Here is a 22,109-nt window from a genome sequence, read left to right as displayed (position 1 = left end):
AAAGGCCTACGAACACACACATAGAGTTACTAACTTCTTTTTTTTTTCTCAGGCCTCTTGGAGCCGCTGATGGCTTCCTGTCTGTATGAGTAAATATCTATCTTTGTATCTCAGGGTGTCAGATTCATTTTCTCTGAGGGCCTCACTGGGAAACGAGAATCCCATTGAGGGCCAGGCGTCTGTCACTTACTGCCATGGTTTAATTAATTGGAAATGTAGCTCTTGTTGAGCCTGTTGATATGCAGATTAGGCCACATAAACCAGTAAGCAAAATAATAATAATAATTATGAAACTCTTTCTGATTACTGGTACAGACTAGTGCTTTTCTTAACAAAGTGGCTGATAACACAGCAGCAGTGAAAATGACGTTGGTGTTCATGGTGGAGCCGCAGTGAGCAGCAAATGTCACACGTGTGACTGTAAACCCTGGTGGACGTGAAGCTGAAAGCTCATATGCACATGTACAGAGTCATAAGAGTATTCGCTTGCCAGCCTTCATGCGTATATGAACTTGAGTTAAATCTCATTCTTGATACTCTTTTCTGACAAAGTTGTATTTTTACTTAGTTGTATTGCTATATAACTTTTGCACTGTCCACTTCCTGCTGTGACAAAACAAATTCCCCACGTGTGGGACTAATAAAGGTTATCTTATCTTATCTTGATCCATTGCATTCAGTATGATGGTAAATGGTCTGTATTTGTATAGTGCTTTACTTAGTTCCTAAGGACCCCAAAGTGCTTTACACTACATTCAGTCATCCACCCATTCACACACACATTCACACACTGGTGATGGCAAGCTACATTGTAGCCACAGCTGCCCTGGGGCGCACTGACAGAGGCGAGGCTACCGGACACTGGCACCACCGGGCCCTCTGGCCACCACCAGTAGGCAACGGGTAAAGTGACCGAGACTGTCCGAGCCGGGGCTTGAACCGGCAACCTTCCAATTACAAGATGAACTCCCAACTCTTGAGCCACGATCACCCCCATGATGTCAGCTTTGACAGTTTCAGCTCTTCCAGGAAGGGTTTCCAAAGTTTTTATGAAAGTTTTCCAGAAATTTTTGATCATTCTCCCAGAAGAACAAGAAAAAGTTCCCCACACCATAACCCCCTCTCAACCAAACTTTACACTGGCACAGTGCAGTCAGACAAGTATGTTTCTCCTGACAACCACCAAACGCAGACTCATTGATCAGATTGCCAGACGAAGAAGCGGGATTTGTCAGAGAACACGTCTCCTTCTCTAGAGCACAGTGGCGACACGCTTTACACCACTGCATTTGACGCTCTGCTTTGCACTTGGTGATATAAGGCTTGGATGGAGCTGCTTGGCCATTGAAACCTATTAAATGAAGCTCTCTGCTAATCTGAAGGCCATGTGAAATTTGGAGGTCTGTAGCAACTGACTCTTCAGGTAGTTGGCGACTCGCTCTTTGATTTTACAACTTCATGTTGAATTGCTGTTGTTCCCAATCATTTCCACTTTGCTATAATACCACTAACATCTGACTGAATATTTTGTAGCGAGGAAATTTCACAACTGGACTTGTTGCATGGGCCACAGTACCTCATTGGAATTCACTGAGCTCCTGAGACCCATTGTTTCACAAATGTTTGCAGAAGCAGTCTGTATGCATAGGCGCTTAACTTTAAACATTTGTGACCTTGGAAGTGATTGGATGCCTGAATTCAATGATTTGGATGGGTGAGTGAATACTTTTGGTAATACAGTGTATGAATATAGTAGGTAGGTAGGTTATATAGAGCATGTACAGTTTTTCAACAGTGCAGTGATCAACTGGTCCAAAAACATACAGTTTTACAGCTTTTTCACAAATATTCTACCATTGCATCATATTTCTGAGAAGCTTATTACTCTCTGTGGTTTATCTGACTATTAAACAGTAAACCAGTTGTGACCCCTCTCAGAAAAACAAGCCATGTTTAGCCTGGGCTCCTGATCGTGTTTCTGATGTCTATGAGATGTTGACATTTCCTCCAAACAGACATTTCCCCTCTAAACTCTGGGTTCAATTTAAATGTAAACTGTCAAGAAAAGAAATGACTTAAACAAGAAAACAAAGAGGTTTAATTCTTCAATATTTCACCAGCAAAGCACGAGATGGAAAAAGATTAGAGGAAAGAACAAGAAGCTGGAGTCTTGCCCACTTATCTGATCTAATGGCACATAAAAGAGGGGAGAGTCCGAGCTGATCGCCAATCCTCGGCCTTCATGAGTCGGTTTCCTTCATGGTGTTTTACTGTGGATTTATTTCACTGTGGGTGTCACTGGTCTCTAACTGGGATTCCTCACTAAATATGACTTTTTCCATCATCTATAGTGTAAAGTGGTGGCTGATCTGAGCCTTCCTTCCAATTTAAATATAGATTACAGACAGTAATTTATAAAGAAACCCCCACAATATCAGGATGGTGTGCACTGCTGCTGTTTACAGAACCTCGCTATGGCAGCAGGCTGTAAATGTGTTTACTTGTGCTGGACATTTTATTATGAGAGCCTATGGGGACTTACTCGCTGTTGGCTTCAGCCTCTAGTGGACATTAGAAGTGCAATAGTGATTATATAATCAGAGAGAAAAACACAATTACTTACTTTCGGAAAAATCCTCCAGAGTCTCCAAATACAGCTCAGGAATCGCAGTGTATTCTGGGTAGTCCCACTACCACACTAATAGACACTGAAAAAACACCAAAATAACCTGTGAGTGATACAGCAGCCTGATATAAAACACAGACAAGCTAAACTGGTGTACATTTTTCCTGTTGTTAGATAGCATCATTTTTACAGGTTATACTGCTGTAATGATCTTAGTTACCTGACAATAGCACTAACAAAGGCTATGTTAACGTATCTGATTATGACAAAGTAATGGTTTAATGAGGGACAGATCCATATGAACACAAAGAATGGTCTTGGATACAACTTTAACTCCTGGATCAAACAACCAAATTTTTTCCAGCTTCCAGAATCTTCACTTTGATCCTTTTCTTGTTTAGAAATATCAGGTCCAGCTCATCATTTCTTGATGTTGAATTTTCCACAAAAATGCAGCACATTGTGTATAACTAACTAACTAAATGCAGTTCATTTGACTTAATATTTAATACTGTACTTAAATATTTTTAGTATTTTTTAATTTTGTATTGCAGGTTAGATTTTTACATCTCACAACTCTGCATACACACTTATAAAGCATTACTTGGTGTTCAACATTTTACTGTAATACTATCTCACCTGTTCTGACTTGTAGTTGCAGCTCTACTGGGAGTCTTAAAAGTCATTCAGGTGTGAAGTAGTTTTATATTTTTTATTATGGTACAATGCCTCTTTACAAGACTTTGTGTTGTGTTGTGGTGCTGCATCAGCAGCTGTAGGAGTTTCTAGACTGTTCTCTATTAATACTGGTCTGAGGAGCTATGACTTCTGTATGTTCAAGGTGTAATGATAGGACAGTGTCACATTTCAGAAGCTGTTTTTTTTTTTTTTTTAACAAAAAGCATAAAAAATTTCTTTCATTCTGGCTATGCCATCATGTACAGCCAAGAGAAATTCCATAACTAATGTGTGTAACCGCACGTAACTACAACAGTTAGACGTGTTATAACATACTTATATTTTCCAAAAACTCCATCCGTCATACATACAGATGAATAACTTCATCATTTCTCGGGTGGTTGGCCTTTTCTAAATCGTGACAAGCAAAAAAAGGAAAAAGATTCTTTGTACAAAATACAGAAAGAGACAGAAAGAGCATTTGTTTAAAAACAACAATCGTTGTGTTGTATCTAGCTATGTGGATAGATGTAATGTGAGACAACAGTGCAACTCATCTTTGCCTGAAACTCTTTTTTGTGACTTTAGTCCAACCTGAAATATCATTAAAACAACCCAAAACATAATCATGTGTCCATAGATTTAATGAAACATGTTTGAGGACCTTTGATGCCTCAATTTCTCTCCTTGTACATCTGTTTTATGCCTTTGTTTTCTTCATATAACTGATTGCTATCTTCATCTCTGATTGCCATCCCCCCTCTTCCTCCCCTCATTCCTTCTGTTAGCTTCACAGCTCTGCATCACACATGACTGCATCCCTCCCCTCCTGTATAAACCTTGTTTTTAGCCTGTTTGGCTGTTGCTGTGATAATGAAGGCACAGGAGGGGAGGTGCCAAGAAAAATAAAGACTGCTGGTTATTGCACTTACATTTTGTTGATGCACATCAGTTTCGCTGTGTGGGAGCGCTTTCTTAAAAAATTCTCATGGGTCTGAGAGTGCACTGAGGAGCATTGTTCATGTTTTAAATATTTTTTTAAAGTGCCATTGCCTGAACAGATTGGGACTTTAAGAATTATACCAACTTCACAGCTGGTGCCTCTTTTCTGCTCCCCTAGTGTGCCAGCAGTTAGCAGTAATAGCTAAAGTTAGTTTGGAAATGGACTCCACGAATCAGTAATGTAGCTGTGACATCGGCTGTTTGTTTGAAATTTCAGGCGAGTGTTTTCACTGTCGACATGTTGGTGTTTTGAAACCAGATGTGATGAGCAAGGGATGGACAAAATTATGGAACTACAAGCTAACAATTTATAACTGACAAGCAATTAGCCAGTTAGCTTACTGTGCATAATCCTCCCTTTTGACTTTCAGAATAACCAGAATTTAAAAAAGCTGAGTAAACATTTTAATCAATCAATAATTTTTCAGATACAGAAGCTACGTTTATACACATTTGATTTTACCTAAAGAAGCTCAAACTCTTTATTCTGGCTAATGTGAGCTAACACTAGCTTGTCTGCTAATGTAGCTGTTTTTCTTTTTGAGCTTTTTATGAATTTTTAATTTCTTGTGGTCCTGAGCAAACATTATACTAAATTCTTCATCATGCATGCATATAAACATCACCATAATCACCCTAATGTGTGATTTTTTCTTAAACCACAAAACCACAAAAATAGGAGTTGCGTTGCAGAATAAGTCAGAAATTCTGAATTCCTAGTTTGAAATTTTCGAGGTATCTTCCGAGGTATCTGGAACATTGTGTTAGTCACGACAGCCACAGGTGTCATTAATAGAATAATTTTTGTGGGTCTAATACTTTTAAATCATAGCAGGAGGACATGGGACAAGGTGAAAATGTAAATGAAGCAGCATGTCCAACAATGGCAGACCCGGTCTGCTACGTAATTCAACGTGCTAAGTCCCTGTTTGGGCCTTGTCTGAGAAAGAAACAGCCTCTCTCAGTGCCAGTTTGAGAGTTATTTTAATTTCCAAACATGGCAGAGTGAAAAGGTCCTTCTCTCCCGTGGCACCATGCCTCTGATTGTGATGCACGCTCGTGTTTGTTGATAAGGTCACAAAAGACCTCGACAGTGTTTGCGCCTGGTTTTAGTGGGCGAATGTAAACGTTTTGGGGAACAGAAACAATCCTCAGCTGACGGCGAGCTGTGAGCGAACACAGAGATAAGATGGAAATTCAATGGTAAAATTAAACACAATTAAACAGCAGCAATAACGAAATAGCACAGATGGTTTGAGTCACATGCAGACAGCACAGCGGGATAAGACAAAGACTGAAGTTCCCACCAAAAAAGAGACTTATAGTAAATGTAAAATGTCATCAGAATAAACTGAATATTACTGATAATATAATAAACTGACATACATAAAGGCTTAGATATAAAAAAAAAAAAACTGGTGGATGATCAATCATGTGCTGTGTTGTAAATGCTCACAGTGATGGATAAAAGTCTGTCACAGTTGGATCTTGGACATCATCTGAATATCTGACTGAAGATCAGGCTGAAATCTCTTTAAGACATGAAAAGGGAAGCAAATGTATTTAAAGTGAGCTTCTAAATGCAGCCTGATTGTAATCTGATTACACAATTAATGTTGGAATTTGTTGAAAGATTGAGATTCAGTCATTATAAATGATTTCAAACGATATTTTAAAGGCACAGAGTCTGAAATTTAAGAAAAAAATAAGGGTGAGAGAGGAATGTCAATGGTGAGGAAAAGAACACAAAAACTAAAACTTGCTAAGGAAAAACTTCTAAATTTGCTATTTGTGAATTCTGTATTTCTTCATTCAAAATTACAGAAATTACAGAAGATGATTAGGGCCACTGCATGGGGGAAAAAAAGTGGGCACGTCTATTTTTTCTTCTTTTCCAGAATTCTGTAAATGTTGTAATTTCTTTCTCACTGGTTTGTCATTGTTTTTGTTTTGTTTTGTTTGAAAAATAGGTGTTTTGTTTTTTTGTTTTTTTTAAAGAAATTTGCAGGATTTTCTAGAGTTTTCCTCATAAATTTGCAATTTTATATCTTTAATTTTTTCTTCTAAATTTCAAACTTCTCCCCAACCAAACCATCAGCAATCCTGATACTAGATTCACAAAGTAAAACTTTATGTTTTACCTTCTGTGATGTTGTTTGAGGTGTTTTCTTTGTCCTCACACCTCACAGAGCATCACTGTGGGAAACAAGAAGCCTCCTCCTCACCATCATCTGTCTCTCAGCCAAGCGTACACAAATAGGAAAGGACAGCAGCTAAATAGTAACACACACACAGACACACACACATCCGCTGTATTTGTGCTGTTTGTGCAGTCTTATCGGGCAGAGATAGGGCAGCTGAGCGGATTGTCTCAGGACCTCGGCTGAACCCCTGAACCTGGAGGCTGTTATCACGACCTCTGACCTCTCACACATGCACACACAGAGATAAGTTGACTCCTGCAGTTCAGGTGATTTTCGAGAGCATGAACGTGTGTGTGTTGATGGTTAATGTGTTCCGGAAGGCGAGCAGAAGAGGAAAGGGAGTGGAGATCAGATGAATCAGATGTGTTCTCTTTGGCCTCACAAACCAACACACACATATATGTAAAGAGGCTGTTAGCCGCCTCTTAGCTTTTCTTATGCAAAGTGGTCCCTGGAGGCGCAGACAGTAAAGTCACCTTCTCCACTCTCAGGGGAAGTTTCCACCATTAGAAGGTGAAATACAGCCAGAGATGAAGCTCAGATCTCCTGTAACACAGTCCACATGTAGAGCAGATCAAACCCATCTCCCCGCTTCACGTCTAACTCCCCTGACGGATCCGAATGTTTGTTAGGCCTCCAAGTAGAAAAGACACCCGCCTTTGTTCCCTGGAGTTGGCCTGTAAAAAAGAGGCAGGTTTAATGTTTTAAACGACGAGCACCTTCTTCATCTTCCCGACTTTCCAGCGAACGGGGAAGGCCAAGTGGCGAAGATAATCATTCGCTGATCCAAATATTTCTCATCTTCATCCCTGAGAGCAGCCAGACAGGAGGAAAAAAGCAACAGCTTCTTTTTATCTAAAGCACGCATGGCCGAAATGGAGCCACCTCCATCTGACCCACAACATCTTAAAAAGGGAAAAGGCAGCTTTACACACAGGAACCTCAGCATTAATGACTGCATTGTGTCTGCACAGATTTAACTTTTTAAAGTGGTTAGTGACCCAGCAAACGCTTCCAATACCCTTCAGCTGACAATCTTTATTCTGAGTGATTAATCGTTTTAAATTAACCTTTGGGAAGGAAATCCAATGAACAAAACACGAGATGAATCGGGAAGAAACAGATGAGGCTGATGTGTTACGACACAAACAGGCGTTCTTTCTCTTGAACTGGAATAACATGATCAGTCCTTCCTTTCCAAAGTGACGAGTTTGCTTGGGAGTCAGTGATGGTGGTTTCTCGAAAACCAGGTTTGATACAAACGTCAGCTTTTCTTTAGATGGGATGTTTTTTTAAAACTGCCATAAAATCTTTTTACCACAGTCTGGATCACATGACCTTGAACAAAATTATTATTGTGATGGATTTCCAGTTCACTTAGCCTATAATGAGGCATTAGCAGCTCTGCATCATGGTGCCTGGACGGGAGCAAGAAACGAATGTTAAGGATGGCTGTTTTATGCAGAGTTATTATACTGTTGTATTTGTTATTAATACTTTTTAAATTAAATTTCTTGTTTTCGATACATTGTCTACTTGGTTTGGTTTGGTTGTGGTTATTTTCAGTGCTACTTTTTAGTGTTTTTTTTAATACTTAATTTGGGTTCGGGCAGGTATTAAAACAGAAATAAACTGTGAAGGCAGCCATGAAGATAAATCAATAAACAAGCTTTTCAAACCATCTTTATGCTTGGCATATCAGACAAATGGAAATAAACTCTTATGTACTTTTTTAGATGATCTGAGTTACTTGTGTAAGTACAAATATCCTTTGTGACACAGTCCTTGAGTTTTGCAGCATTTTGGGTTTTAGTCCCTGGTTTGAACCACTTTTCCCATTCAGAGCTGCTTTAATTCTTCATTCCATAGATTCAACAAGGTGCTGGAAACATTTCTCAGAGATGTTGGTCCATGTTCCCATCCCAAAGGTGCTCTGCTGGGTTTAGATCTGGTTCAAGTAACCAGTTTGAGATTATTTGAGCTTTGTGACATGATGTGATATCCTGCTAGAAGCAGCCACCAGAAGACAGGTACACTGTCATAAAACCATGGACACGGTCGGCAACAATACAGCTGGCACTGAGGGCACCCAAAGTGTGCCAAGAACACAATCCTCTACACCATTTACACCACCAGCAGCCTGACCTGTTGATACAAGCCAGATCCAAGCTCTTATGTTTTTTTACCTCACCCCCAACTCGCAGCAGATTCTGTTTCTGCCGGACATTTTTTTCCTCTGAAAAGGGAGTTTTTCCTTCCCACTGTCGCCAAAGTGCGAGGGGTCTTCTGATTTGGGGGGTTTTCTCTGTAATATTGTAGGGTCTTTACCTGCCAATATGAAGTGCCTTGAAGCAACTGTTGTAATTTGGTGTGATATAAATAAAACTGAATTGAACTAAAAGTGTGTTTTGGCTCAGGTTTTGTCTTCCTTCAGTGTTTCCTTGTCTCATCTTTCTCTCTGTGCCTGCCTCTGTTGTTATGTCTGAGGTGAGTCTTCTCTCTGCGTTTAGCGTTTGTTTTCAGTGATTTCCTGTTTACTTTGAAGGTTGCTGATCTTGCCTTGCATTAGTTTTTCTTCCACCTTTATGATTGTCTGCATTACTTTCTGCTCTCACTGCATTAAAAGTCCCAGGTTGCTGATTGTTTTTGTTGGATTGTCTGTTTCACCTGTTACCCTCTCCAGAGTTCCCCTGCCTTGTTTATGTACCTCTAGATTTATTCACCTTTTGTTCTGAACTTAAATTATGAGTCTGCTTTTTATTTTTATTTTACTCCGTGTTTTGTTCTGTATTTGGTCCGTCCCTGAGCTGAACTGCAGGTTTTAGTAATAGCCTCCATTTAAGTCAGTAAAATTTTCATTGTGGCAGGTCATGTTTAAATTCAGGCTTTTCGCTAGCCTTTTAGTTTGACCCTGTGGAGAAATCCTCTGAAGGATGTTGAAGGAATATTTACAGTTGAGACAGGGAGAGACAGGTTTTAAGGGTAGAAATCAGTCGATTTGTAAGGGAAGATGGAGAGGGAGACGAAAAGGAGAGATTAGAGGAATGGAAGGATTTGGAAAAAAGTGACACACGAGAGGGTGATGGTGAAAGGCAGGGTCGAGCTGACCATATTCTGTGTCATTTTATTGGAGAAAATGTGCTTTTTTTGTGGAAAAACTTCAGTATTTCTAGTTTTTGTTGTCCAGCTTGGTGATAAAATGTAATTTATACAGAGTATTTTTAAAGAATGTCAAGTATCCTCCCTTTTCTTTCCCAGTCAGGGATCAGGCTTCATGTTGGGTGTAGGGCATGGTTCCAGGAGGCACACGTGTGCACCAAATTTCATACATGTGCACAAAACACGATGGTGTTTTTTTTTCAGATATTTGTGAGGCTCAAACCTGTAGCTGAAAAAGAGATGTACCAGCTGATGAAAGCATTCCTACTGAAACCCAAAGACAGACAGCAACTGCTGCAACAGCTAACACCTGTTTATTATTTAAAGGTTACTGGGATAAAATAGAGAAAACTTGAGTATTTACTTAAGTATTTACACACTTAGGACACATCAACAAGCACTGTGATTTCAGCTGCTCTTCTGCCTGGTAACAGTGTTTGGTGTTTCACTTTGGATGGATCCACAGATTAGCATATGCTTTTTCAGACTGACACTTTTAGCCTTTCTTTATATAACCTTATACATTTATGACACACGCGTGCTGTGTCATGTCACACCATGTTTTCCCCTTGTGTAAAAGTGAAAAATAGGACAAAAAGATAAAACTCTCAGAATGTTCGACTGCTTCGTTATATTTGGAGTGGTTTCCATCACATTCAACAAAATCTGCAAATCTTGTAACCTTTTGGTGAATTGTAACATTGTAACATTCCCTGATGAGACTGACTTCCTTCTACCATGAAAAGCCTTCCCTTCATATAAACTGGATAAAAGCCAGACTTTCGAAAAGTGCATGTCTGGCAGAACCATTTAAAAGATATGACACTGTCTCAGTAATAAAAATGCTGTGCAATCACAGATAAAGAGCGACGTAAGGTCACCCTACCCTTCATGTTATAATCTTCCCAGCTTCGTTAACATGTCCCACATTTAGTTCATTTTGATCTGGTCACTCTAATCGCAGATGTTTATTAATCTCTAGGTGATTATTAGGTCTTCATAACTTTCTTCTTAAAACAAATGTTTCAGATTTCAAGTCGGCTTTGAGGACCCAGATTTCACAGCAGTCAAGTCCAAGTCTTGGGTTTGCCTAAGACTTGGACTTCCTTTTGCTGATCAGTTCTTGAGTTTATAAAATAGTTCCCATTACTGTCTGCACCTCTGACTGTTTTTTGTCTTCAAGTATGCAGCTCTTCTCTGTTTGCAGGACTAAATAAAGTCCCACAGCCCACCAACACTCCATCGTCCCATTCCTGTCATTCCTGGAATTAGTGACGCGAAGCGTGGGGCCTTAAAGAACCAAGGTGCTCTCCTCCTCCACCGCTTTGTTCTTTCTCACGCTGAGACCAGCCGAGATCATCACTTCTCCACTTCTTCCCATTGAATCCTCCTCCTCCTCTGCATTCCTGAGGGCAGCGCATTGCCTGGGAGTGACGAGGAGACATTCCTGGGACTTTTGTTGGGCTCAGGATGCTCTTCCGGGGAGAAATGGAAGGAGGAGCAGTAACGGTAGAAGGTGTTTCTTTACGACTGCTTTAAATTTATTTACAAAGATGGAGATGCTGGAGGTAATAATGGCCTTTTTATTTTCACTTACAGTGAATGTGATGACGCAGTGACACAGTGAGCTTGAGCAAGCTGTGTTCATGTAAGGACTTAAATAGCAAAGTGTATATAAATACTTTTAAAGGACACATTCTCTCCTCCAAATCATTGCAATAAAGCTAAGCCAAAATAAATCTTCTGGCCACCACCAAGCAACAGGCCAGAGCTGGCTATAGCAGTGCATTCAGCAGCTTAAGAAGCAGAATGGAGTGGCCACAAATCCCAAAGCGGAAATAAAGACCCCAAATCATGACATCACAGCCAATCTCTAATGTAGTATTGCATTTCTCTAATCTCTAATATAATGACCAAATACCCCTTTTGGGCACACTTTAGCCCATATGGGACCAACTCTGAACAGAGGGTCAACATTCAGTCACAAAGAGCCCCAAAAGTAGCCCCTATTAGGCCTAACCTGTTTGCTAACTAGAGTGGTTTTACCCCATTCAGGTGGGCTAACTTATTTTAGCCTTGTGGCAAATATGGTCCAGATTTGGTCCACTTTAGCCCAGATTTAACCCCAATGGATTCCATCTAGATAGCAATGATTGTTTTGCTGACACCTGGAATTTTCTTTGTGCTACATTTTGGCCTTGACTAGCCAAGTTGACTAGGGGAGCGCAAGATGTCAGGTGTGTTGTGGCACTTGGGTCACATCTGTCCCATTTTTTCCAGTGCTGTAGCTGAGCCATAAGTGCCGAAAGTAGCCCAGCTTTGGCACAAATGTGGGGAACTGGAGCAAGGGGATGGTTGTAACAAAGCTCAGGTCTCTGTGTGAGTACTGACCCACCTCACAGGTCAAATAAATCATTATTTTAAACATGACGAGCATTCTTTCTGCAGCTGTGCAAGTTTAGAAGTTATTTATCTGTTGGTTGTGTATATGCAGCTGAGAACCAGACTGCTCTTATCACAGCCAGTGTGTATAGAAGCCTGCACTTTTGTCTTACGTCTGCTGAGTAGGCTGGCACTCCTCAGATGGGTGTGTGTTTTGTGCCTATATGTCTGAAGAATGTTAATTCACGGTGGACAGAAATCAAGGAAGAGAGCCAGACAATAGAAAATGGATAACGTGAGAGGACAAAGAAGCTGGCAGGTCAGATTAATGAAGTTGAACAAGTCTGTGAAGTCTTTGAGAGTCATACACTCAGAGATGCTTTAATTGCTCCTAATCACGTGATTTCATTGTTCATTGAATGTCTGCATCCAGTTTTTAGGGGCCTTTTAGGGGGCTGTGGTCCATTCTCTTAGTGGAAATGTTAGCCAAATGGAAAGTTAGTCTAAGACCATGACTAAACAATGACAGGGCTGGGTGATTATTAGATTTTTTTTTTCAGCTAACAAAGATTACGGAAACAAGATAAAGGGGATAAAACAATTATTTTGCTTTATCTCGTGCTTTAAATCAAGCACACCCCTTTCGTTTTGCAATATGTGCTTTCAATGCTCAGACCCACTCTGAGTTTGGTTCAGCTCAAGTATGAGGAGATATCGGTGTAATTAACAGTTTAAGAGGGCAACAGACTTTTCTGTAACTTCCATGTTTGCTTCATAGAAGACTTCCAGAAAAGCACACCAGGGTGAATCAGGTGTAAACTCTTTATATACCCTTAAAAGGACCTTTAATATCTCCTTGTATATGATCCTTTATACGACTGTAACAATAGCACATTTCAGGCCTCGGTCAGCAACACTCCTTTCACCAGTTTCACTGAAGAATAACCCGGCCGTTCAAACTGAAGACTGATGTGAGATCATCATTACTTTTGTGCAATGAAGTGTGTCTTATAGTTTGACTAAGATTAATGCCTTCATGATATATTTCACAACCCAAGCAAGGAGCAAAAATATTACTGGAAACCAGTTGTTGATTGAAAGTGGCAGGAAGTACCTGTACGCATTGTGTCAGATACATAAACACAGTGAATTAACCCTTAAAACAGCCACATAAATAAGCCCTCTTATCACTGCACCCTCTGGCATGGCGGTAAATAGGTGAGAAACCGCCATCTTTTCCTTTTCGCTCCCTCAAACTCGAGCACACAGACGGTTTCTCACAATATCCTGTTTCCGATCACTGCCTCTTTAACACTGGATCCCCCTGCACTCGGCCAGAGGCGAGGAGGGAGTAACAGGCGGGCATGAGAGAGACTGCCTCTGAGGGTTCACAGGCATCAGCGAGGGCAGCCTGGGCATTGTTTGTCTGAGTGGTTTATGTCTGGCATGTGAGCAGAAATCACTGATGGTTCATAGTCAAAATAAACACTCCTGTAAATCACCTTTGATTAAACCCTGTTCAGGTACTGATAGTGTAATGTTACAGACTGTAAATATAATATTTCCTATAGTTTTACTTAGAAATGTCAGGACTCTTACAGAAAGAGGTGCATTAATGTTATATTACACTTTAGATTGGATCATGAAGACTTTAAAATCAGTTGTAGACCTAGGAAAAGGTAAATATTCTCTTAATTGCTATGAATGACATTCACGGCTGTTAACTGAGCTGTCTTTAGCATTTTATGGCTCAACAGCATCTGTTTTTTTTTTGTTTTTTTTAAAGTCTTGTTTATTATATATGTTATGATGACTTGGACACAAACGTAAGTGCCAGACACCTGTTGCATAGTCAATTTTTCCATGCTTCCCATAGATATGAACCCAATAAAGACTTTCCTGATGAGTTTATGCACTCAGATACTCATGAATAAAACATTAGGTCCATCTGACAGTCAATTAAATGTCAGAAAGCCGGACTAGCCTCTATAGCTAGCTGTTAAGCTATCCAATGATAGGATTTTGCTGATTATGGTGTGCTTCTGTGTCCACAGACACACTAACATTAGCTAACATTAGACAGAAAAAAAGATAACTCAGGGCTGGATTTGATTATGAAGCACTAAACAATCCCTCTCTAGCCTTTATTAGAAAAAAAAAACATGCTTTTTTTACTGGCTAATGCTATGAATTTTCTAACGTCATCAAATGAACATATTTTTCATGTCTGTGTACGTCTGTTTTTACACCCACTAGTTTGAGTGCATAACTGTCTTCTTACTATCAAGTGCTGCTACATGAACAGTTTTGCCATTTGTTTAGGAGGGCTTCATTTCATCTGGTAAATGCTAATTTACCTTTCAAGCTAAATATTAGCTTACAATCTAATTTTACCTATAATTAGCTTCCAAGCTAATACAAACAAATAGCTTGATACCATATGTAAAAGCTAACTGGCTAACCCTAGCATTAGCAAAATACTATCTGAAACCACATCAGTTGTCAGTGTTTGTTAATGCTATTAATTATATGAAGATTTCAAAGGTAATGTTAGCTAATGTTCCTCACTGTTGTTATTGGGAGTGGGAAAAAATGAGGGATAATCCTTCCTGAGTCCTTTATATAGCAACCACTAAATGACTGGGATTAAAGCGTGTTCAATGCTTATGTAATACATGCTTAATTTGGATTTTTCCTTAAAAATTTATTTTCCTTAAAAAACAAAAGGTGAACTCTACCTGCTGAACCACACCTGTCTGAGAGTGTGTCTTCTAATCTGTTTTCAAAGCAAACTGCATGTATCAAACCTTCCTCGATTTACTGAGGAGCTAAATAAATATTTGAGGGGGATCAATGAACAGTGATGCTCTTCACAATGCTATCACTGTCTTGTATGTGCTTCATGCTAACAGAGCATTGTGGGTATTGTTAAACCGGCATTGTGGTCCTGTTTCTTTAATGTTTCTGTGATCAATCACAGGGGTTACAGTGCAAACAGCAACAGACCTGGAGTCAGAGCAGGCACAGCTTTCTACTTTACTTTCTATAAAAACCCCCAGCACAAATACAGATCTTAAAGAATCTGAGCACACATCACCTCCTACAATCCTGCAGCTATTACTGGAGGTTTTCACGTTGCCAAGCTTGTTTCACCTCAGTGATCCGAAGCAGAGAGTAAAACCAGCACCTGTTTCTCAGACCAATCCTCCTCAGTGCTGGAATCTTTCCTTCCCATGGAGATTACTGCTTCTGCAACTCCCTGATTTATGTTTCCTACAAGAGCTCAATAATAAAGAGATATGAGGGAGAGTGGGAGGAAGAGGAGAGGAGGAGATAGAGATGGGAGAAAGCAGAGGATTTCATGGTCAACAGGGCAAACACACACACTCACATACACAATGTTACACATGTTCACCCCACACAAAGTTCATGTCTGGTATTTACTGCTTCCTGGGTCTAGCAGAGCTAAAAGACTGTTTTATTGATCTCTTTGTGTGCACATTTGAGGCTTTCTCCATCATTAAGATGTCCTCTAAGGCAGTGAGAGGTGAAGCATCTGCATTAAAATGTCAGAAAATGTGAAAATGATTAATTCCTACTGAGATAATTCATCAGTTTTATCAGGTGCCAGCTTTCAGATGGAGTCATATTGGGCCACTGTGTATTTAAGAAAGCCACAAGGCCCCACAATAATACAAAAATAATGTCTTAAATCATTAATCATTCCTTATCCTCTTTGCTTCCTGAACAGGGATAATTCTGTTCATATGTGATGGTAATTCACCAAACTTCAGCAGACTGCATATAACAGATGAATGCAGCCAGTGTAATGCCACCTATAGGTTTGTGAAGTTATTGTGAAGTTGTGGTCAACCCAGAACGTCAGCCCATATTAAAGAGGCGGGGTTTGTAGCACCTGACCAATCAGAAAACTGTACAGGTCTATTGGCAGCAGAGCAGCTGGTAAGAGAAAAATAAGGGATTAAACACATAATACAGACTGAATACCTCACAGCAGCATTGTGTGTGTGTGTGTGGTTTAACAGCTTTAAGACTGGAAAGGAGCTGCATTAATAAAGTTTATTTGAAGCCAGGAGGAAAATTAACACGTCTCAGTGTCACAGCTCTATAATTAAGACACAGGAGAATCTGGCAGATTACAATTTTTATACCATTAACATAATATGTAGATGTGTGCAAGACAGTTTTATTCTTCCAGCTGCTGCCCTGAAGGCTTCGCCTGCGATCAGATTTGATATAAAGTCCGCAGGTACAAACAGTTTTCCTGGTTTAGGAGCATATATTAATTCTTAAAGAACAATAAAAATGTTTTAAAGTTGCCGTTAATAGAAGAAAAAAAAAGCAAGAATAAAGTTTGACTAGGAATCTGTATTTCTTACTGATGCTCAACAGATAAAGACCAAGACTTTGGACCCTCTTACTATCTGCACGCTGATATCAGAGGGGGTGTCACAAATGCAGACTCTGTTCTCCATGTAAGGATCAGAATATAGGTTTTAAGCTGTCAGTCATGCAGAGCTACTCTAGTGGAGTCCAAGAATAAAAATATTAAGCTGGAATTGAGCTGAATGGATCCACCTTAAAGCTGAAATGATGGCACTAGTACACTTGGACATGAAGGAGCAGGTTTAATAGGATGCATCCAGCTTGTTTGTGGCAGCAACACTTATCTGTGAAAGGAGTGTTTAAGCTCAGCTTTATTGACTGAAAGAGCCTGAAGCTGCCATAAAAGTCCACGACTACCACTCCTGCTAGTACTGCTACTACTGTGACTACCACTATTACTGCTACTGCTGTTTTATGACCGAGCCTGCAGGTTGTAAAGTTACTGCTGTTCACATACACAAAAAAGATGTGCTCAAACACACGCACACACACACACACACGCACACACACACACACACACACACACACACACACACATAGAAGTCCAAGGGGAGATGTGTGGGTGGGTGTCACACCTGGTCAGGTAAAATCCACCTGGCTGCTCCCCTCTTCTTCACTTGTCGTTCACCCGGCGGCTGTGAAGCGAACAAGGTTTCCCCCCCCCGCTTTCTTCAACCTTTTGACCTCTACACTGATTATGAAACCACATTTACACACAAACATTTAAAGCATTCCTTAGACACAGTAAATTTCTCACACACACACACACACACACACACACACAGATGCCCAGCCGGCCCTGCCAGAGGCCGGTAAACTGCAGTGTTTTTGTTATTCATGGACTCGGACAGAGCAGCAAACACTAACCAAGGCTGAACTGTTTGGACAGATGTGCTTCAGTCCCTCCAGCAGACACACACACACACAAGCCCTGGGCTACCAGCTGACCCGCACAACCTTGACCTGTGACCCTCAGAGACGGTCTGGCTCTATTTTCAGACCAACATTTGAGCAGTGTGACACATAGAAGTGACATGAGCCTGTTTTCCAGCTCAGGGAAGGTGGACCTTATCCTCTCGTTTTAGCTGATGTAGATTTGTTCATGAAAGTCCGATTTCAAGTCATCAACCTTTGGGAGAGTAAGAGCCAAAGTCCCGGGTGGGCTGTAGGTGGAAGCCTATCCATTCATTTTCTTAACCGTTTAACCCTTGTGTCTACAAGGTTGGCTAAGCTGGTTGAACGTTGGTGTAGTTTGCTGTGTTGTGGCTAAACGTTGGCTGATTGCTGGCTCGGTGTTAGCACAGTGGCCATACTTTGGTTCAGTGTTGCGATTCTGGCACAGTTAATTAATTTTCATGCTAAATACTGTTGGAGTACTATTTCTACTTGCTTATTTCATGGGCTGTTTGGGATGTCTGTGGCCTTAAAATGCTGATTACCATATAAACAGCCAAAGCACTGAAGCTATGAGGCATTCAGGACTGCCCTAAAATTAGAGCTATGAAAGGCCCAGATTTTACTCTGTTTCACAGATCAATAGGCTTTTACTACATTAAAGCTATTACAGCCTTTTCACTTGGTTCACTGTTGTCAGTTGCCGGTTTCACAAACACCCCCCCTGCTGTGAAATTGCCTCAGTTCCCACCTGTTAACATGAGTTTTCAGCCCAGTTTCCTCTTGTTCTCTGTGTCCTCTTCCCTCCCTGCAGGGATCAGATGGGAATGATGCCTCTCCCTGCTCCCAGCTCCTTAACGCTGCCGCTGAGTGATGGGAACAGGCGACGTATGGCTACTTTCTCATGGCTGTGAGGTTTCGGTGCTGCAAGCTCTCACACAGGCCTGCAGAGGTAGAAGCAGACACACATAAATAGAAGCAAAGCAGAGACTATGAGGAGCTGAGAAGGGAGGAAGAAAAGTATAATCTTGATACACTTTTCCTGTATTTTTTGAGTCAAGGTCACAGAGGCAGGAAGGTGCAGGCGAGGGTGAAACACTAAGATAAAATGCTTTGACATCACTAAAATGTGTTATTTCACAACATAATACAATGAAGACTCTTAATTTACTTCAGAATCTGGGTCTGATATTTTTTTTGAGGATCAGAGAATAAATTTCATTTTCAGCAGGAAGGGAACAAATCTTTGTAAGAGCAGATGATAATAATAGCTACAGTAATGGTCAGCAGTAGTGACAGAGTGGGGTGGTGGAGAGGCAAAACATGAAGCTAGAGTTTGTTTGCCATCAACACTGCTCCGTAAATATCCATATGAATTAAAAACGTGACTCCTGGGTCTGAAAATGTGCTTGGTGAGTTTATTAAATACCTGCAGCTTCATGCGATCCACATGTGCATCTCTGAAGTGGGAGGCACAGCCGTGCTTTGTGACTTCACAGAGAGAGGATCGTCAGGACCTAACCGCCTACACCTGAGAAAGGTGTCCCGTCTCACACACAGTCACACCTTTAACGATCTGTCATTTGTTAGAGAGCCGTTGTCCTCGTGTTTTGAAGATCCGTCACAGCTGTTAGTAAAGTTTTGAGCTGGCTACCAAACTGGTTATTATTATTCTTTCACTTTTTCCTGTTTAACTTCATACAGGGACACTTGATAAGCAAATAAATATTGTGGTTACCGTGTTTTTACCCAGCTCAAGACACACTCTCACCCTCGAGTGGATGTTGGAGGACAGCTTTGTTTGTGCAAAACAGATTAAAATCCTTTTTTTTCCATCAGATCTCGAGAAAGTCGTGCTTGCCTTTGCAGCTTTGTTACTGGACGAGTGTAACACACTGAACGCCGGGCTTAGCAAATCATCTTTTGCTCTTTTGGTCCATAGACAAAAGATCACATTACTCCAAGGTTTGCACTCGTGTAGGATCCCTGTGTATTAGAGTCGAGTGTAAAATGGTCGTGCACCTGCATATGCGATAGAAGTGCTGTGCTCGTACACTCCTGCAAGATCCTAAAAGTCTGCATCCCAGTAAAGAGTCTGAGTTCCCAGTGTTTTAGGGAGCAGATAATAACTTTTTTGTAGATGTACAGTTGCACCTCTAGACTAAAGGTCCAGGTGAAGGTATAGATAGGATTTAAATGAAGAGCTCAAGCAGGCGAAATATTAAAAATCAAGCCTTTTAATTCAGCTGACAGCAAAGTTCAAACAGATAAACTGAAAAACAAGCCGAGGGAGCTCATCAAAACACTTTAATAAAGACACAGGTAGGGAACAAGGTACAATTAAAAGCAAAGAAGAGGTGAAGACATTCAGAGAGTAGGGAAAAACAGGAAGTAAAACTGGCCCTCCCTGAGCCTGGTTATGCTCAAGGTTTCTTCTTGTAAAAAGGGAGTTTTTCCTTCCCGCTGTTACCAAGTATTTGCTCAAAGGGGCCCACCTGATTGTTGGGATTTTCTCTCTATTGTAGGTATAAAACTGAACTAAATTAGTGCGTCGCCTGCTAGAATAAGTTTGAGGCCCACAGAGCTGGAGTAACACACCTTCAGCGTACACACACACACACTCACACACAGACCTCACTTTTAGGCCCACTTAGTGCTCCAATGGGCACATCCATCTCACTCTCTCGGCACACACCGCTAACACGGACCCTCGAGTGGACAGCTCTGTTTGTGCACACCAAAAACAAAGTCCTATCTCGCTCTCTCTCTTTGTTAGACTCAGGGTGAGAGTTCATTTGCTGAAGAAAAGCGGGGTCAGATGCATCGATTTGGCCTTGTGACCGAGCGGGGAGGAGGAGGAGGAGGGTCTGCAGGTCTGACCTCTTCGTCACTGTTGCAGTTTTTGCTCTGAGGCTGAGGTGTTTACTCAAGCAGTGGGGGAACACGAGGATATCAACTTACCCCTCTGCTCAACTGGGAGCTAACCAGGCTTCCTATTCAGGCCGCACTGTCAGTCAATATCTTCCTCTATTCATACAAAGGTCAGCGGGCAGATCCCGGGGCAGCGGGGCCGGCCGGCGCTGAGGCCCGCGCTCTGTTTGTGTGGTAACCCCACTGCTCTCAGATAGAGTCCACCGAGAGGGGCTTTAAGTCCTTTTTAATCATTTCTTTCTGATTTATTATAACCTGGGCCGTAACTCGATGGAGCCGGGCCCTCCTCCTCCTCCGGAGATCTGAGAAGGTGTTGACACGTCGAAAAAGAAAGAAGAAAATGAATCATTGCTGAGTCTGAGTTTCTCTGAATGTTGTGCGATTGTTGACGAACACATGGCAAAGGACACGCACAGTCGGCTGCGCTTTGATGTGGAGCACATGCGTTTTACATTTAATCTGATTGCAGTGTCACTCTGTGTGTGTGTGTGTGTGTGTGTGTGTGTGTGTGTGTGTGTGTGTGTGAGTGAATCAAAGGGAGACGAGGCTTAGCCCGGGACACGGTGGGTGACCCTGACAGTGTGAAACGCAACCTGACAGGACAACAGGGAGGGTATATTACCACAAAGTCTCCACAGCATGTGTGTTTCACTGTGTATTTTTGTTTCACTCTGTGTGTGTGTGTGTGTGTGTGTGTGTGTGTGTGTGTGTGTGTGTGTGTGTGTGTGTGTGTGTGTGTGTGTGTACGTGTGTGTGTGTACGTGTCTGGTCACTGCAGGACATAGCTCACCCACATCTGAGTGACAACACAAACAATGATAGCAGGTAGCAACACATCTGCAAATCAAAGATCTCATAACGGGACTTCAGAGTGGGAAAGTTAGAGCAGAGGACTTCTCATCAACACACACACACACACACACACCTTAACGCTGCCGCTGAGTGATGGGAACAGGCGACGTATGGCTACTTTCTCATGGCTGTGAGGTTTCGGTGCTGCAAGCTCTCACACAGGCCTGCAGAGGTAGAAGCAGACACACATAAATAGAAGCAAAGCAGAGACTATGAGGAGCTGAGAAGGGAGGAAGAAAAGTATAATCTTGATACACTTTTCCTGTATTTTTTGAGTCAAGGTCACAGAGGCAGGAAGGTGCAGGCGAGGGTGAAACACTAAGATAAAATGCTTTGACATCACTAAAATATGTTATTTCACAACATAATACAATGAAGACTCTTAATTTACTTCAGAATCTGGGTCTGATATTTTTTTTGAGGATCAGAGAATAAATTTCATTTTCAGCAGGAAGGGAACAAATCTTTGTAAGAGCAGACACACACACACACACACACACACACACAACTGGGAATTCGCTGGTAAAGGCTGCCCTCCAGTGGAGAAACAGGTGCACTATCTTGTCAACTATTCGGTTTTTAAAGTCCTGCAAACTAAATCTTTATTTCTAAATATTTTTATGGAAGATTCTCTTTCAAAAATTATTCATTTAACTTTTATAAACACTCATAAGAGTCATGCACATCCTTGGTTAACATAGGATGGACGGCGGATCAAACAAATTGAGCCGTTCTACATAAAATGAGACAAATCTGAGAAGAGCTTTAAAAAAAAGTAAAGAAAAAAAAGCATTAATGAAACTAGGCAAAACGGTACCTTCATACTGAGTGCGTGAATATATTTGAAGTACATATCAGTGGGATGAAATGCAATTTTTCTGGCATTTCTGATCCCTCGTAACCTCGTAATAGGAGCTAGCCAGATTTTCAGGGTTGAAAAACTCATTTAAGCCGTGTGGGATGGATGGTTACTC

General features: G+C 41.1%; 1 long non-coding RNA gene across 1 annotated transcript; it reads right to left on the bottom strand.

Annotated features, from left to right (window-relative positions):
- Positions 1-2,646: 2,646 nt before the first annotated feature.
- Positions 2,647-18,847, bottom strand: LOC309691260. Its single transcript, XR_014271930.1, has 4 exons — positions 18,782-18,847; positions 18,104-18,296; positions 15,239-15,324; positions 2,647-2,708 (listed from the first exon to the last, which is right to left on the bottom strand). It is a non-coding gene; the product is annotated as an uncharacterized lncRNA (long non-coding RNA).
- Between the last annotated feature and the right edge of the window lie 3,262 nt (positions 18,848-22,109).

This window comes from Aulonocara stuartgranti, assembly GCF_965226115.1.
Source record: "Aulonocara stuartgranti genome assembly, chromosome: 16".
Taxonomy (NCBI): Eukaryota; Metazoa; Chordata; class Actinopteri; order Cichliformes; family Cichlidae; genus Aulonocara; species Aulonocara stuartgranti.
The sequence above is the reverse complement of the archived record's forward strand: the minus strand, read 5'-3'. Positions and strand labels throughout refer to the sequence as shown.